Raw genomic sequence first — 18,902 nt, 5'->3', positions numbered from 1 at the left:
AGAGGGGGGACTTGGCGGGGTTTCTCACAGCTCCCGCTTGCCATTCAAGATGTAGCTCTGGCTGGCAGCCCGCCCCTCGGCTCTGCAGCTGTCTCTGTCCAATCAGGGGTGACTGCGCCTATCCTGACGGAGCCGGCATCCTAATGGGACGCTGGGAATGGCAGGCCGGTGCGGTGTTAAGGCGGGTACCTTACCGTGGAAAAAGGTAGGCAGAGCTGATCTGAGTGGCCACCAAGCACCTTACAACTCTCTCCAGGAAAAGCCGGGCTGGATACCCCAGGCCCCTGATGCCCTCTGCAGTTTGGAGGATAGGTAGGAGGCAGGTTGGGTGCTCCTACATCCATGACTGCCCCCTCCCCTGCAATCTAGAGGACAGGCAGAGCAGGTCAAGCACCCCAGACCCCTGGTTACCCCCCACACGGTTTGGAGGACAGGCTGCGGAAGTTCACTGACAACATGCCAGTCCCCAACGGGTTGGGAAGAGGTCTGGATTTGTGATCCGGGCTGAAGGTCAAAGTCTGGGTCCTGTCTGGGTTTACGGGCTTCTACCCCTCACCCCATCTGTGTGTGGCCTTGGAGTAACTTTTTGATTTATACTTGAGGAGTCTGAAGCTAGGGGCCTTACGAAGGCCTGCCCAGACGTCCTGACAGAAGCAGAGATGCAAATGCCATGCGGCCAGGTGAAAAGTGCTATGTACGGGAAGGTGGGGTTGGTGGCTGGTGACTGAGAAAGGTCAGGAGGCGTCACCGCTCAAGCCACTCTGTCTTTCTTCTCTCCAGACTGTCTTGATAACTTTCAAACTCCAGAAAAGTTAGAAAAAATCAGAACAGCGACAAACCCCCAAGTCTAGTCCTACTCAGCAAGGGCTTACGCGGCCTCACTTGCCTGAATGCCCCCTTCCCCTCTGCTCCTGTCCGCGTGACACACCCACACGCGAGGGACACATACACGCAGGACTGCCAAGGCCACGTGGAGAAGCTCCAGGCCTGAGTGTCACCCACAGGGGCTTCAGCCCTCATCGCCCATCAACCTTGTTTCGCAATCAGGGTCAAGGTGAATGTGAGAGCATGTGTGAGCATCCGGTATGAGCCTCTGTCCAAGTTCCTTAAGCTCTTGTTTAGACAGTCAAAAATCCGGAATCCAGGCGAAGGACCTCACATGGCATCAGCTATTTCTCTCTGGTTTCTTTGAACCTAGAAACACCTCATCAAGAGTTTCATGTGTGAGTGCTGTGTGGTGCATGTTCCTGCGGAGGCTGAAGCAGGTTGTCTGATGTCTCATCGCCCTCCACTGTGTGTGCGAGCGCGTGTATGCATGTGTGCACGCATGCGCGTGCGTGTGCATGTGTGTGCACGCATGCGAGCACGTGCATGTGTGTGCCCACACGTGCGTGTGCATGTGTATGTGTGTGTGCACGCGCGCATTCTCTGTGTGTGGTGCGTGCTCCTGCGGAGGCTGAAGCAGGACATCTGGTGTCTTGTTCCGTCACTCTCTACCTTTTTATGTCGAGACAGGGATTCTCACTAAGTTGGAAGCTTGGCCTAGGCTTCGTTGGCCATTAAGCTCTTAGGATCTTCCTAATCCCCCTACTCCAGTTCTGCAGTCATAGTCACGGGCAGTCACGCCTGGCTTTTCAGATAGGTGCTGAGGAACTAAACTCAGGCCCTTAGCACTCCACCCACGGAGTCATCTTCATGGGCCTCAGCTCAGTTTTTAGACAAGTCCTCTCACAGAACTTGGAGCTCACTAATTGCCTAGACTGGCTAGTCAGTAAGTCCCCGAAAGCTTCCTGTCTCTGTCTCCCAGTGCTGGGATTCTATTTTATGACGAGAAAGAGAGAGAGAGAGAGAGAGAGAGAGAGAGAGAGAGAGAGAGAGAGACAGAGACAGAGACAGAGACACAGAGAGAGACAGAGAGAGACACACAGAGACAGAGAGAGACAGAGACAGAGTCTGTGAGGGAGTGTATGTGTGTGTCTGTGTGTGCAGGCGTGTGTGCATGCGTGTGTGCATGCCTGGGATGGGATCCAGGGCCGTGTGCATGCTTTACAAGTACTCTCCCACTGAACTACACCCTTGGCCCAGCCCTGGGAAGTTTTTGTTTTTCTCTTTTTTCCCAGCGTTCCAGCTGTCTTGCTGACCACCCCCGAGTTTTGTGATTTGTCTGACACTGTTTAAACACCTTTCCCCAGATCTGCATAGCAGACTTCCTCTCCCTCGTGCATCCCAGCAGGAAGGAGCTACTCTGCCCGCTCTAGGCAGCGTTCACTGAGGCTCGTTTCCCCCTTCATCACCGATTAGGAACTGTGGGAGCATCACCTGAGGATCCAGGTCCCCTGCAACTTTCCGGGAGGGAGGGACGTTTCTCAACCTCTGTATTCTGATGCGACTCTGGAAGCCGTGCTCCCATGAAGGAAAACGTGACAAAGGATGCTGGGGCCTCGAGTCCAGCAAGGCCTCAGCGGTCTGACTGGAGGTCTGTGGTTCATCACTCCGGGTCCTGGGGTGAGCTTGGGATTGGCTGGGAGACCTGGGTTTGGTAGTTTTTTTTTTTTTTTAGGTAAGTTGAACCTGCAGTGTGTGCTATGTGATGGACGGCTTAAAAATCCCTGGGTGACAGTAGACCAAGGGAGGGATTCTGGCTCTGTGCCAGTCTTTCTTGTGTATGGAATGGGTCCTGAGCCACGTGACCTCAAATTCTCGATTTAAGCTTATGAAAAATGGCCATATTATTCTGGGGGTTAATGCCGATGAGAGAAGAGATGCTGAGGGGCCCTGTTCTGACTCCTTAACCTCAGGGGGATGAAAAACAGGCTCTACGGCCACAGAGAGCTGCCAGGAGCTCCTTGTCTAGATGTAAAGACTTGAGGGTGAATGGCCAGCTGAAGGCAGGAAGGCACAGGCGGGGCCACATCTGGGCACAGCTGTACCTGGGAGTTGTGCTTAGAGAGACAGAGGGGTAGCAGGCACTTTCCTGGTTACCCAGACATCCTGGATGGCTGGGCTGGCTTCTGGGGAGGCACAGGAGGAAGGGACAAGGTTGAGTCATTGATCAAAAAACCCTTGTCTCTCAGAGTCTCCTTTGTGTGACTCGGCTGTCGGGGGCAGGCACCCCTGACCCTTCCCTCTAACACAGTCACATGACTTGCTTTGGCTAAGGAGGTGAGCAGAGTGATGACGCCCTAATTCTAGCCATTGGGGGGTACTGCCTGGGACACACGTGCCCCGAGACACCCTGCTACATATGGCAGAGCCTTGAGTGGGTCACCCCCTTCCCCCCAAGGCACACTGGACACACAAACTTCCGTGGCATGCCGCCAGGGTCCCTGCACAGCGGGAGCAGGTGGCTTTGGGTAGTATACTCAGAGTCCCACCGTCAAGGGAGCGGGAAGGTAGGTAGGACCGTGCTACCTGGGGAGGTTTCTGCGTTCTGAGTGTCACAGGACCAGCCTGTGTCTGGTGCAGGGAGAGCTCTGGCCCATGCCCGGGGTCTCTCTTGGAGAACCGGCAGTCACAGCTTCTTCCGGGGACATGGGTGCCTTGCATGGCCACTGAACCCGCTCACGTCACATGTGCCCCCGGCAAGGCCTCGCGCTCTGGAAGGTCATCCCCCACCTCTCCCAGGTCATCCCTCCCTGTTCCCGGCCTGGCTATACTGACTTGCTTCCCTCGCTGACAACCCTTTTTTTTTTTTTTTTTTTTTTTTTGGTTTTACGAGACAGGGTTTCTCTGTATTGTTTTGGAGGCTGTCGGTCCAGCCCAGCCTCGAACTCACAGAGATCTGCCTGCCTTTGCTTCCCGAGTGCTGGGATTAAAGGCGTGTGACACCACCGCCCGGCAATTGACAACACTTTTTGTCTGATGACTTTTCCTCCCTTTCTTTGCTTTCTCAGAAAGAGTTGTTTTTTTTTTTTAAGTTTAGTTTTGTTTTTTCGAGACAGGGTCTATCTATGTAGCCAGGGCTTTCCTGGACTTGCTATGTAGACCAGGTTGGCCTCAAACTCACAGAGATCCGCCTGCCTCTGCCTCCCGAGTGCTGGGATTAAAGTTGTGTGCCGCCACCCCGCCTGGGTGAGGCTAGTCTTTGTTATCACAACTAGCCATGCTCGGAGAGGACCACGCTGCTCATGGAGTCTTGATTTTTTTTTTCCCTGAGGATTCAAAGGCTGCCCCCTGAGCGCTTTGGAATACTGGCATTATATGTTATCTATTGTCGCAAGACAAAGACCCACGGCCTAAGCCCTGGTGCCTGGGCCACATGGGGGGAGGGGCTACTGCGAGGTATGGATAGCAGGAAGGGACACAGGGGACTGCCTTGAAAGATGCCCTCTGTGCTTGCGTCCCCTGAAGTCAGCACAGGCCCAGCCTGATGTGTCTGTCACCTGGAGACCCAACGTCCCTCTGCAAGGTGGTACTCAGTGCACATGGCCCGAAGGGGGGCCGGGGGGCGGGGGGGAGGGACCTGGCGCCAGCTGGGTGTGCTTCAGTTGGGCCTCTCAGAAAGCCTAGCTGGCAGTGATGCCGCCACTTCTCTGCGCTGAGCTGACATCAGGTTGCTTGTCTTGACTCCAGTGATGGGGACCTCCGCGGGGCACTGAGGCGCCTTCCGGGACACTTGCCTAGACAAACCTGGAAGGACCTCCTCCCTCGAGGCCGGGTGCTGGCTTCTGGGTGCTGACAAGGCGCCTCATGAAGAGACAGGAAGAGGTGTAACTGCTGGAAACCGCACACCACGCTTCAGTGACACACCCTTCCTCCCTGCTGAGAAGTCTGGGGCCCTGAAGGGAGTCCCCTCCTCTCCTGTGAGCCGGGGGCGGGGGGCTGGGTGGGGGGGAAGCACTGTCCCCAAGGCTGGGTTCATTTGGATATCAGTTATGCTCACAGGGAAGAGGGAGAAGGGCCCGGAAGCTGTAAGAATGCTTGTAGGGTCCAGGTTGGGGTCTGGAGTGAACACAGCCCAGCTCCCCACCGACATCATCTGAACCATGTAGAGATGCAGTGTGGGTGTGGGGAGAACACATGTGTGCGCGCGCACACACACACACACACGCACACACACACACACGCACGCACGCACACACACGCACGCACGCAAGCACACGCTTCATGTGTGACAGTCAGAGGTTAATATCAACTGGTGTCTTCCTCCATCATTCTCCGTCTTAGTTTTTGAGACAGGGTCTTTCCCTAAGCCTGGAGCTCACTGATCTAGTTGAAGTGGCTTCCCAGCAAGCCCTAGGAATCCTGTCTCCTCCTCTGAGTGCTGGGATTACAAGAACACACGGTTATGCTCAACTTTTGACACGGGTGCTGGGGATCTGAACTCTGGACCTCATGCCTGTCAGGTAAGCCCATTCCCAACTCAGCCATCTGCCGTCACAAAGAACTGCCGAGCCCTTGGAGGAGGGGGAGCAATGGGCAGGGGGAGGACAGTACAGGGTCCTGACAATCTGACGCTAGGCAGCGTGGATGTCACGTGCCTCAGACCGCGGCAGAGGCATCCGTTCCTGACCACAGAGAAGAGGTGGAGATCACTGAAGGGAGTTTTAGGTGACACCACATTTCACAGATGCCTCCTCAGCAAGATCATGGTCTAAAAGTCTGAAAACCCCCTCAATGCCACGTTCAAATGCCCATTCTCCCCACACAGAAACTAACCAGCCCCACAAAGACAATTCATGATTAAACAACAACAACCAAAAAAATCACAATTGTTGCAACAACAACAAAAAAGACCGCAGCTAACACGACCCCGCCATGTGCAAACTCCTTTCCCTGTGTGGCAGACACCTGACATTTCACACCCATGCAACATGCATCTGAGCCATGTAACGGACTGAGCCTCCCCTGTGCTGTGCAGGGACAGCTTACATTTGTTAGGTCAGCAGCTGGGGAGCCCTACTCATGCCATCCTGCCACCCCTGAACGGGGCTCAGCATTCCCAACCCCGGGGCGGGGACTGTGACTGCAGCTGGGGAGCGCTACTCATGCCACCCTGCCACCCCTGAACGGGGCTCAGCATTCCCAACCCCGGGGCGGGGACTGTGACTGCAGCTGGGGAGCCCTACTCATGCCACCCTGCCACCCCTGAACGGGGCTCAGCATTCCCAACCCCGGGGCGGGGACTGTGACTGCAGCCTCTGTGACAAGTTTGTCTCGTGAACCTGGGTGACTATCCTGTCCCCACCCCGTCACCCCAGCATCTTTTTCAGAAGCCAGGACAAATCCTACAGAGGGACCAGTGTGTGGATGAAGAGGTTGGGGAGAGCAGGCTTGCTCCCTGATCACAGCCCCCCACCCCCCGTTCCCTCCACCTCTTAGCGACTATTGTAGGTGCTGCGTAGGGCTCAGGGGAGGAGACCCCTGTGGTGGTGCTGACGGCTCAGAGTGACCCACAGGACCGTGTGGGGGCAGCAGACACCTGTCCCTGTCCCTGACTGCGTACCCAGGCGGAAGTGTCCCCTCTCTCTCTTCCTTCCTCCCTTCAACATACATAAGGCATGGGGACCTCTTGCAAATACCGGGAAGCTCACAGATTCCCCCGCCCCGCCCCCCGTGGCGGCCACACCCTGCACCCTTATGCTGCTGGGGGTGGGGGAGGGGAAGTACAGGATGAGAAAACCTGGTCGGGGGAGACAGGAAACCTGGGGCCCCAAGGAGCTCCCTGTCTACACTGGCTTTGCCTCTGGCAAGGTGACACCTGCCCTGCACAGGGCTGCACTGTAGGAAGGAGCTTTGAGATGTCTCCCAGCTCACCTTGTACTCCGCCTGTAGGAGGGCAGGGGGAGCCAGTAAGGGGCAGGGACTCGTCACACCCCTTGTCAAGGTGGAAGGCTGGGATAGAGCTGCTTTTCCAGGTGTCACTGGAGACGGGCACTCACACCCGTGTCCCTGAAGGAACAGAGTCACCCTGCGGAGCCCTTGGCCTCCTACTATTCTCCCTGCCACCCCAGGAATGAAAGCAGAAGCCCATGGGGAACTGTGCCGGCCGCGCCTCTCCACTGGGTGCCCAGCTGTGCCTGGCCGACTGTCTGAGCAGCCAGCTGGGCCTTGTGTGTGCTCGGTTGCTCTGGGTCCTGGTCGGTTGGACAGGAAGCCACACGGGGCCCACAAGGAGCCTGTGCCAGCGTTAACCCAGGATACTCAGTAGCCCCAAAGCCTTCTCGGAGCCAGCATTGCCATGTGCCGCCGGAAAGAAAGCCTGCTCCAGAAAGCACACCCCACCGCACCCTGGGTACCTGCTGTGGAACCGGACCTGCAGAGGAGACCATGTCGGGGTGGAGGGCCGAGTCGCTGTCTGCTGAGCAGCACGCCACCAGGGACCACAGGCCCAGCGGGAAGTTTGTGCAGCCAGGCCCGGGGGGGCGGGGTGGGCATGTGCGGCCACTGCACAGTCAGAACTAACAAGCCCGGGACGCCAGGGCGTGGCCTCTGGTGGGAAGGGCCCAGCCACCCTTGGTGTGTGGACGGTGTGGCTGCCTCAGGGACAGGAGTGGAGGGGAGCAGAGAGTCGTAGGAGGGTAGAGCATCCTGTGTTCCTGCTTCCTGTCCACAGGGCCCCTCCAGAAGGGAGCCGGACACTCTCTGTCACCTGGGGAGCCTCTTTGTCAAGGTGGGAAGGGGCCGGCTCCCAGCGAGCCTCGGTGGTGTTAAAGACAGTCTCTTATTGGAGCCAGTTTCGCAGGAAGCCTTCCCTGTTAAGTTGCCGTCTGTTTCCCCTGCACCCTGGAAAGGTTCCATTAGCCATCTCCCCTTCTATAGATGATGCCCTGAGGGTCCTGGAGGCTCAGGCATAGGGCTAGGATCTAACCCAGGCCTGGCTGACTTTGTCCTGTGTTCTGAGGTTTCTGCCTGTCCTACAAGGAACCAGGTGACTCGGCAGTGGCGGACAAGGGTGTCCTGGGAAGGGTGGGTTATAGGGGGAGCCTCCAGCTGTGGGAAGGCTTCCGGCTGCCGTGTAGTCCCTGACAGCCCTGTCAGGACCGCTGCTGAGTGGTGGAATCCCAGTATAGCTCCACTGGGCTCCCTGCAACCAGGAGAGATTCCCAAGCTCTCTGATTGGAGGCAAAGAAAGGGATGGCCAGGAACATTCCGTCTCCCGCTAGGCTGGTCATGTGCGCAGGACTGAATCACCAGCCTCAGGCCTAGCCCACTTCTCATATTCAATTCCCAGAAAGGGGAGTGTGGTCCCTCACCTCTCACTGCCCTGTACTTTACAGACTATTAAGGCCCACAGACATTTAACAGTACTCAAGGGCCTTGGCAAATCAAGGGAGAACGGGACTGGACCCATGCCAGGCTGACTCCCACACAGCACCTTTCCCTGCCCCCACTTGGGCCTGCGACTTTGGACGGGTGGCCCCTACTCTGTGGCGTACCCGTGCAGCTGGCCTCTTGTCCCCAGTATGGAAGACGTCTACAAATACGGGGTCGATCCAGGGCTAAAATAATTCATGGTGGCTGAGACCAGGTCTCAGGAGCAACAGATGAAGTTGAAAGTAGCACGTCACACACCAGCGGCTCAGCTGCACGGGCATACCAGGACAGTCTTGTGCCTTAACTCCATTCCTGGCCCTTAACGGGAAATCTTGGCCAGGCGTGGTGGGTGGCACGCCCCTTCGATCCTAGCTCTTGGGAGGAAGAGGCAGGTGGATCTCTGGGAGTTCAGGGCCAGCCTGGTGTACAGAGTTCCAGGCCATCCACGGTTACACAGTGAGACTCTGTCTTAGTAAAAAAGCCAATCTTAGTTCTTTAGCCATCTGCCGTGTCTTGCTAATTAGCTTGCAGTGGCGTTGAGGACATAACTTGGCATAGTGTCCTCGCCTAGCGTTCACGAAGCTGTGGGTTTGGGTCTCAGCACTGCATAAACTAGGCACGGAGGCACACACCTTTGTAGTCCTAGCATTCGGGAGGTAGAGGCAGGATGATCGGGAGTCCAAGGCCAGTTCGAGGCAGACAGTGAGTTCCAGGCTAGCCTGGGCTACGTGGGACGCTGCTTCAAACAAGTAACTTCAGAGCAGGGAGGCAGGTGACTGGGGGCAAAGTCAGAAGTACCCACTTAAAACGCTATCACCAGGAAAAGGACACCACACAGAGAGGGAGATGGCTGCTAAGGACACAGCCGGTGAGGGATCCCTGTCCGGCCTGTGCGCAGACCCCTTAAGCAAGCTGAGTAGCTCGTTAGACCTGGAAGAGACTTGCTGGAAAGACTCACAGAAGGCCACATGGGTAAGATGCTGAGCAACACCCAGACATCAGGAAATGCTAATCAAGACACGAGGAGCTACTGCCTCCTGCCCACCACGACGGCTGCCACCAGAGACCAGATGGAACGGGCGAGAGAGACGTGAAGACACAGGAGCCCCGGCCAGAGCTGCCCAGTGGACGTTTGTTTGGTCTCTGTAGAGAACAGCCCGGCGGGGTCCCTCAGATGTAAAACACAGCTGCCCAGGACCCTGCAGTTCCACTGCTGGTGTTTGCCCTTCTGATGAGAAACGTCCCCGTCGGCCCACGCGCGTGCGAGCACGTGGTCTCCAGTGGGTAGTGCTGTTGGGGAGAGCCGCGGAGCCTTTGGAGGTGGAGCCGTCCTAGAGGGAGAGTCACTGGCACTGGGCCTTAAAGATTTACAGCTCTGCCCACTTCCTGTCCGCTCTGCTTCCTGAGGAAGCAGCGTGACTTGCCAGCTTCCTGCTCTTGCCATCTTGCCTTCCTGCCTGCTTTGCCGCGTCGTGTCTGTGTCCCCCCGGCTATCCCCCCCCCCCCCCGACAGACTGGATCCCTTTGGGCCTGTGAGCCGGAAGAGGTCCCTTCTCCCTTGAGTCGCTTTTGTTAGGGTACTTTATAACACTGGGAGACGACCCCCACCCCCACAATAACTGAAACCAGTGCCTTAAAGAAGTGCCTGAAGGACCGGAGAGATGGCTCAGAGGTTAAGAGCTCTGGCTGCTCTTCCAGAGGTCCTGAGTTCAATCCCCAGCAACCTCGTGGTGGCTCACAACCATGTGTAATGAGATCTGGTGCCCTCTGCTGGCATCTGGTGCCCTCTTCTGGCCTGTAGGCATACATGGAGGCAGAGTATTGTATACATAGGGTACCAACATCTCCTGTCCCTCACTAAGCACGGCCCCTCTCTGGTGGGTACCAACATCTCTTGTCCCTTACTCAGCACGGTCCCCGCACTGGTGGGTACCAACATCTCCTGTCCCTTACTCAGCACGGTCCCCGCACTGGTGGGTACCAACATCTCCTGTTCCTTACTCAGCACGGTCCCCTGTCTCGGGACCCTGACCAGATTACTCCACTGAACACCAGAAACAATGACAAAGACCTTTTCTCTATGCCTAGACCTGTCAGGCCCACTCGGGTCTCTGGCAGCAGACGATGAATTGGGTCCCTCTGGCGTGTGACATTCTTTCCTGCGACTGAGGACATCCGGCATTGCTCTTCCCATCCTGTTCTACAGAGTAAGCTGTGGCTTCTGATCCCCGGCACAGGTGTCCGCCATAGGCTGACCCATTTCTTTTGGACTGATGCTACACAACACGCTTGGCGGGGGTTGAGACACCGAAGCCTTCCCAGACCATAGAGGCAGGCCAGACGATGGTGCTTCTCTGTTGGTGGATGCAGAGCTGGAATCCAGCTATTGAGCCCAGGAGCCTGCTCCACCAGCAATTGGCTGAGTTTTGGAACATCAACACCCAGACCACTCCCTTTTCTAAAGTGACAGTCACCCAGAGCTTATCTGGCCAGTGATTGGAGGTGGCCGGTGTCTTTGCTCCTGGGTGGGGCTGGCAAACTGCGGCTGGCTGGGGGACGGAACAAAACAGGCACCCGGCTCTGACATTTCTAAGAGGTTGGTAGGAAATCTAGAAGAGAGGGCATCTTTCATGACTCATAGAATTATATAAAATTCAAATGTGTGTCTGTAAGTGAGATTTTTGGTAACAGTCACACTCGCTTGTCTCAGCTTGGTCTGTTAAAACAAAATACCAGGGACGAGGAGGCTTACACAATGGACCTTTCCTTCTCATGAGTCTGGAGGCCACAAGGCCAAGATCAAGGTGCTAGCAGGCTCAGCCCCCCCCCCCCCAGCAAGGGCTCTTCTTGGCTCAGAGACGGCTGTCCAATCTTTGTGCTGGGCCATCATGAAGCAGAGCAAGTTGCAGCGGCCTCTTAGGTTTGTAAAGACATGGACTTCATCAAGGGCCTTGATTTCTCAGGGCCCTGTTTATTCCGATCTCCCCCAAGACCTTGCTCCTTGACACTGGAGGCAGTGTTTAACACGTGGTTGGGGGGGATGGACAAAAGCATTAGGCTTGGTAACTGTTTCTGTTGTCGATTTTTCACACAATGGCAGATCGATCTGACGATCCCGGACTAATGACAACTGCACCCCAAGAACCCCATCATGCAGGGCGTATGTCTTTAATCTCAGCACTCGGGAGGCAGAGGCAGGTGGATCTCTGTGTGTCCAAGACCAGCCTGGTCTACAAGAGCTAGTTCTAGGATAGCCTCCAAAGCCACAGAGAAACACTGTCTCGGGATGCACTGTTGAGCTGAAAACTTGTATGCCAGCCACTGCAAGTTAGTGACCATCTGCAGCCACGGAGACTACTGCCAGCAAGCCTAAGGTGTTTTATAATCTACCAGCTACAGAGAACAATATGCAGATGCTTGGTTAGAACACAGTTATCCAGAAGGGCAGGGACTGGGGCAATGACTCAGTTGGTAAAATGCCTACTATATAAACATGGGGACCTGAATTTGGATCCCCGGCACCCAGGTAACATGCCTGCAATGCACATGCACGCGCGTGCGTGCATACACACACACACACACACACACACACACAGAGAGAGAGAGAGAGAGAGAGAGACAGACAGACAGACAGACAGACAGACAGAGAGGCAGAGACGGGGAGACAGACACACACACAAAGGACTGTGCCTCCCCTGCGGACACCATGCCTCCTGCCTGATCTGCTTCACACACCCCCATCCCTCATTTTCTGGCCTCTGGCCCCACATACCTGCCCTGGTTTGTGGGTTCTAACCCCTGGACCTGTCTGTGGTCACTGAGGACAGACGACAGACGGGTGCGTCTCTGCCCTGTCCCCACGCGCTCTTGGCCACTGGGTCCTGTTCCTCCTGTGCACTCGGCTGGATCTTGGGCGTCTGCTGGCTTCCCAGCCATTCTGGGTGTCCCGCTGTGTCTTCCTCTTAGGAGATCACAGCCTCTTCTCCCGGGGATTTGATCCGCTAAATCCACTTTAATATCCGGTACTGAAGGAGAACCCATTTCAGCGGTGGCGTGACAGGTGGCATGCAGCCTGTCCCCATTCATAACCTCACTCTGGGACGAAGCCAAACCGAAGCGGGTTCGTGCGATTCTGGGCTGGCTTCTGCTATGGCCCCCTGAAAGGATCCCCACTTCACGGCCCAGTGCCCAAGAGGACAATGGGAATATTGCCACTGTCCATGGTTTACATAATTCTATCACACAGAATCTACACGTTGACAGGATTATCAGCACAGTGCGGGGAAAGGGTCCCCAGAAGTCAGATTCCTTCCAGCCCCATCCAGCCTTGTTTTATACCATCCAAACCATTCTTCACTCTTAGATCTTAGGAGAACAGAATGGGGAGGTGGGCACGGGGACCTAGGGGACCTGCTGGGACCCTGTGCACCAATGGGAAGTCCTTTTTGTTCTAACAGTTGAAGCTGTCCATAGTGATGGGTGAGGGCTGGAGCTGGGGTACATGTTTCTCAGTATAGAGTGTGTGTGTGGGGGATCTGAGGTTGGTCACGTGACTGTCCTGTGCAAAGACGCTCTTTGGTCAGAGGAACCTAATTCCTGCAGACGCCTCTAAAGACCAGAGCCAACACTGGCGTAATAAACACCACATTGCACACCAACAAATACAACCTTAGTCCTCATTAGCACGCGGGACGTTCCCCAGGGTGCTGGGCGGATGAGCAAAGCATTTCTGGGGCTGTGGAGGGCGGCTCAGCAAACTGTGTGCCCTGGAAGCTGGAGGGCTTGAGTCTGGATCCCGGCACCCACGCACATGGCCGGATGTGGCTCTGTGTTCAGCAAGACACTCTGTTTCAAATATATATTTGAAGGTAAGGAGGACACTTGATATCGATCCGCTTCTGGTCTCTACATGCATAATCACACGTGTGTAATTGCATGTCCCTGCCATGCCCCGCCCCCCCCAATGAATTCAGTGCCCATCTCTGGCAAGAAGAGTGGAAACGCCCGCAGGACAGGGCAGAGCTCCAACAATTTAGGGATCTGCTGCTTGTTTGCTTGTCAGTTTCCGGGGGGCACAAAAATCAACCAGAGACTGTGTGTGAAGGAAGTGATGTGGCCACGGGCCGCTAAAACTCATTTAGGGAAACAGGCGGCGGGCTGAACTGGCTGGCCTGTAATCTGCAGACCGCTGACTGCATCATCTGTCTGTCTTTATCTACCAAGCTGGGTGTGGTGGTGCACACCTTTAATCCCAGCACTCGGGAGACACAGGCAGGTGGATCTCTGTGAGTTCAAGGCCAGCCCGGTCTACACAACTGAGTTCCAGGACAGCCAGAGCTACATAGCGAAAACTCTTGTCTTAAAAACACAAAGACCAAAACCCAACCAAACACCGCCCCAAATGCCAGGTAATACCCATGATGATGATGAAATTAAGGCAGATGCGTAGACCCTCATTATGTTCACCTGGCATAGAGCTCTGATCGCCATGTAGCTGGGGGCTGCATGGGGGGGCTGCCCACTTCTTCTATGGGGGGACATTCTGAGTCTGGAAAGGGAACCCCTCAAGGTCAGAGAAGAAGGGCTCTGGCCAGATAGCCCTTTGTGCTGCTGTCTGCCTAAGTCTCTACCCTGGCTGCTTAGCTGGGTCACGGGATGAGGGCAGCACGGTGGGGTGCCCCCAACTCGGTGCTGTTTTCCCTTTGCAATCCATTCTGCTCTACCGAAGGACTGCGGTCCCGATGGATCTCTTCCGGAGTGAACGAACGCGGTAGCGCCATCTTCCTGGCCTCCCTCTGCGCCAATGCTCATCGGCGGAGGCTCAGGGCTGAGGACAGCTGGCCGTGCGACGCAGGCTGCTGCCTTTGATGCTGCACTATTTTTGGAGACTCTCTTTGCCTCATTTATTTTTGATTTGAGTTGCTCACACAGACTGTGTGTTCTCGTTCTCTCTCTTGCACCGAGTTAAATGCATGTAGTATTTTTAAACCCTGATTGTGTCACCTCGTGATTAGCAGAGATGAGCCACGCACCCAGGCAGTGCTGGCCAAGGAGGGGTGGTGGGGTGGTGGGGTGGTGGGGGTGGGCTCCTGGTTCAGCCCTTGGCGTTGGGTGACCTCGCTATTCTGAGTGCTGAGGTAGCTTAGTCCTGGGAAGGAAAGGCTGGGTCTTGTGGACGAAGGCCCTGCACTGAGGACCATACTGTGAGTGGCCGGGGCCCAGGGACACGTCGGAGATGTTCTCCGAGTACCATGGTGGAAGGAGGGAAAGGTGCCTTCCAAATTGCAGCCCTGGATCAGATCCCTGTAGGGATGGGTGTCAGAGCGGTTGGTGACTTGGGATGGTCCTGGTGAGGCCTGGGTAAGGTTTTGTTTTTTGGTTTTTCGAGACAGGGTTTCTCTGTATTGTTTTGGAGACTGTCCTGGAACTCGCTCTTGTAGACCAGGCTGGCCTCGAACTCACAGAGATCCGCCTGCCTCTGCCTCTCGAGTGCTGGGATTAAAGGCGTGTGTGCGCCACCAACACCTGGCCTAGGTCTAGGGTTTATAGGTATTCCGGCCATTAGCCATTAGCCACAGGAGACAACTATGGAAACTGAGGTTTCAAGAGGCAAAGCTAGCCCTGCCCCTGCCGCTGGGTGAATAGCAGATCTGGAAATCTCCTCAGAATGAGTCCTGGGCCATCCGCAGCAGAGCATCCTCATCACTGCGGAGCCTGAGTCCTTCCAGGAAGTGAGCCATCTGCCAAGAGATTGGGACACTCCAGGTGTGAGTGGGAGGCTCGGGTCAGGAGGAGGGGTGGGGATGACCACGCGCTCATGAACCTGGGATTGTTGGGGCCTCAGAGTTAGCCGAGGGGACCACGCGGGGCGTGGGGGTGGGTGAGAGAGCAGGTGGGCTCGAGATGGCTGGTGGCCGGGCCCAGTCTGAGTGCTCCTTGGACATCTGGGAGGGAGCGTGACAGGGGTGAGTCGCGGTACGTCCCTCTCCTCTGTCTCGGGGCCTTTGTGGGATTTCCTCTGGATGGTCTTCCTTGGGTTCCCTCACCAAGTGACACCTGCCCCGTGGGCTCTGTCTGTCATGCCGTAGTTTCCCGTTTTCTGTCCCGCATGCGCCTCAGCCTCTGAGCAGCGCTCACGTCAGTGTCCACCCTGAGACTGGGAAACCTGGAGTATGGCCATGGGGTGCCTCTCAGTTCCTGCTTAGCTCCTTCAGATGCAGGGTAGGGCCTAAACCCAGTCAGTGTCCTGCGCACCACTGCCCAATGCGCCCAGTGTGCCGCTTTGTTAAGGACAAGCAGCTCTTTGCTTACAGATAACACAGGTGCCAGCAGGGGCCCCAAGCTGAGCGGAGGAAGCAGAGCAGTGGGAGGCCGTGTTCAGGGGCTCCTCCTGGAGAGACGGGGCATCCAGCAGCGTCTCCTTTGAGGAGTTTCTGTCTCCTCTGAGGAGTTTCTCAGTGGAAGGCAGCTGCATAGGCCCCAGGCTTTCAGTTTCTGGCTCGACCAGGCCTTTGGCCCCCGCCAAGATGATGTTGGCTCCTGAAACCTGCATGGAGTACTCGGGTTCTAGTGGCAACCCCCCCATATATGAACACATACACGCACAAACACACACACACACCATGTATACACCCCTCCATCACTACCTCCATGACCGTCTTCACGCTTCTATGATCATCTTGGATATCTCTACTGTTTATTTCCACCTCTACCATCTCTACCATGATAGTCTTCACCAACTCTCTCATCAGCACGTCCACAACCATCGCTACCTCCACCATGACCCTCTCCATTACCTTAACCACCAACCAACATCATCTTCTCTTCCAACACTACATCTCCAGGACCTCAGTCATCAGCACCATCTTCTCTCTCATCATGGCCCTCCCCACTACTCCTGTTACTATGACACCCATCACTATCATTGTCCACCTTGTGCACCTCCAACACCGCCACTGTCTCTACCTCTACCACCTCCGCCACGGCTGTCTTCGCCGTCTCCGCCACGGCCGCCTCCACCGTGTCTACTTCCACCAATCACCACACCCACCACGGCCGTCTTCGTCACCTATGTCACTATGTTCACCGCCACAGCCGTCTCCCCCATCATCACCACTAACACCATTGCTACGACCTTTATCCCACAACTGCCTCCACTACCACTGTCTCCGTTACGTCACTTCCACGGCCTCTGTCATGACCGTCCCTACCGCCGTCACCATGATAAACTCTACTGCTTCCTTTTCTGCCGCTACCATTACCACCTCCACCGTTTCCACAGCCATCACCCCATCACCGTCTTGACCTCTACCGTCTCTACCACGACTATTTCCACTGCCATCTCCATCCCTACCCCACCTTTTCCGCCTCCACCATGGCCATCTCCACCATCACCTCTACAACTACACCAAGCGCCACCGTGACCATGACCATGGCCATCTCCACCATCACCTCTACAACTACACCAAGTGCCACCGTGACCATGACCATGGCCATCTCCACCGTTATGACTGTCTATAGGACCATCCCTGCCTTCATTCCCTTTGTTTCCAGCACAGACATCTCCACCACCTTTACCACCACCACTGCCTCTACTACCAACATCTCCACCTCGATGTGACCAATTCCACCTCCGCCATCCCATCTTTCCACCACCGCTGCCGCCATCCCTATCTCTAATGTCTGCACTCTGGCCTCCGTCATCTCTCCTTGCCATCGCCGTTCCTATTTCTGCCACGTCTACCTCCGTCACTCCCCGCCAGCTTCCGGGCTCTTCTGCTTTCAGTGGTCAGCTCTTGGACTCCTGCCCCCAAGGGGTGCCCAGGACAATTCAGCTGCTCTAGCTTCAGTTCCTACCTTCAGAGCTAAGGGCCCATGGTTGCACCTGCTGCCCACCCCTCTACTCTTATGTTCCAGGTGGGGGCTTGTCCCACAGGGGTGTCCCTGAAAAGCAGTCCATGTCAGAGCCACCTCTCCCGTTTGGACGATGGTTTCCGTGTCATTGGAGACTAACGTCTCTTTCTCAGCACCAGATCTCTCCTGTTACACCTTAGTCTAACACTCTCGTTCTTACTCTAACATGGTGGTTCTCAACCTTCCCAACGCTGTGACCCTTTGATACAGTTCCTCACATTGTGGTGGTCCCCAACCACAAAATTATTCTCATTGCTACTTCATAGCTGCAATTTTGCGACTGTTATGAATGGTAATGGGAAGTATCTGTGTTTTCTGATGGTCTTAGGTGACACCCGTGGAAGTCATTTGACCGACCCCCCAAAGGGGTCATGACCCACACACAGGTTGAGAACCACAGCCCTAAAGCCTTCAGTAGCTGCCTGGCACCTTCAGCCTCAAGCCCAAGTCCTAGCTCAACGTTTAAAAGGCGCCTACATTTCCAGTTCTCACCCTCCTTCTGCCTGTTCCGCAATCCCATTTGCTTCTTGTCCTGCACGCCTGTGTTAGGCACGCCTGTGTGCTTCTCCCTCTTGTTCTCATGCCTGCAGCCCCTATCCTTGCTCTCGCTGCTGCTGGAAGGGATGCCAGGCCTCTCCACGAACCGGGAGCTTCCCCATTCACAGGCTCCGTTGCAGAGATCCTGGGCTGCAGGTCTGGATAAGCTGTCCTTCGTTATTCCCGGTAGCTTCCCCTTGGGCGAGCAGCAGCACGGAGGGAGCTGCGCCTTCCATTCCTAAGCCTCTGTCTCCTCGAGCCTTCTACCCTGTATGGCCAAGAGCTGGGGCTGGCACTCCCATGGCAAAGTCGGTACTGTCCCTGAGCTTCCCGGCACTCCGCACCACGCCTCAGTGGTGCTTCTGGAGGACACTCTCCAACAGCGTTCTGGTTTGACGCTGAAACGCCAGCCCGGTTCCTGGGGACCACGATGCTGCCGCCGCCGCGGCCACTCTCTGCTCAGCCGATGGAGGGTACAGGGGGGCTGACTGTCCAACCTGGCCTCACCACCCCTTTTGTCCCTCTTCTCTTTAGCTTACCCTTGATGCCACGACACCTGCGAACTAAGGGGGACTTGGGAGAGCGGGGGTGGCAGGAGCAGAATCCCCAGCAAAAGAGCTGTGCGCTCGTCCTGGGGTCCCCCTCAAGGACCTACAAGTCTAGATTGACAGAACATGCCCTGTGCACTCCTGCTCTCGCTGGCGAGGGTCTGAAATTTACGTTAACTTTTCCCGGTTTCCTCTTAAGGAAGGCAAGGGACACTGAGTTTGGTATAAGGGATAGCCAAGTTCTGTTTCAGGATAGTTAACAAAAAACAACTTTAACTAGTTGTGCATGGTGGCGCATGCTTTTAATCCCAGTACTTGGGAGACAGAGATAGGAGGATCTCTGTGAGTTCGAGATCAGCCTGGTTTTACATAGCGAGATCCTGTCTCAAAACAAACGCACAACTAACTTTGAATAAGGTATACGAAAACTAGGAAGTGGGACTAGTGATACGCACACACACTGTGAATCATCAGATTAGAGACCTAAGTGACAGAAACACTTGCCAGGGCCAGAGGGAGGCGGGGACACCGAGGACCAGGAAATGCTCCCTGGTGACCAGGGGCCTCATGGCCTCATTCCCAGGATTCCCAGGAGGAGGCATGTACCCGCCAGAGTGGAACCCCAGGGCACAAAGTGGATTCCAGGTC

The 18,902-nt window shown here is 55.7% G+C and overlaps 1 protein-coding gene across 5 annotated transcripts in view; it reads right to left on the bottom strand.

Annotated features, from left to right (window-relative positions):
- Nucleotides 1-18,902, bottom strand: part of Kcnab2 (potassium voltage-gated channel subfamily A regulatory beta subunit 2) — an 81,780-nt gene that overhangs the window by 48,508 nt on the left and 14,370 nt on the right. The window contains exon 1 of one of the 5 annotated variants that reach the window (XM_040734921.1): nt 7,239-7,374. The exons of the other annotated variants lie outside the window; for them this stretch is intronic. The gene's annotated coding sequence lies outside the window, so the exon portion shown is untranslated. Of the gene's footprint in view, nt 1-7,238; nt 7,375-18,902 lie in introns of those variants that run through there. 5 annotated transcript variants of the gene reach the window in all.

The sequence above is a fragment of the Mesocricetus auratus genome, unplaced genomic scaffold, assembly GCF_017639785.1.
Source record: "Mesocricetus auratus isolate SY011 unplaced genomic scaffold, BCM_Maur_2.0 Super-Scaffold_100042, whole genome shotgun sequence".
Lineage (NCBI taxonomy): Eukaryota > Metazoa > Chordata > Mammalia > Rodentia > Cricetidae > Mesocricetus > Mesocricetus auratus.
This window is presented reverse-complemented; position numbering and strand designations above follow the sequence as displayed.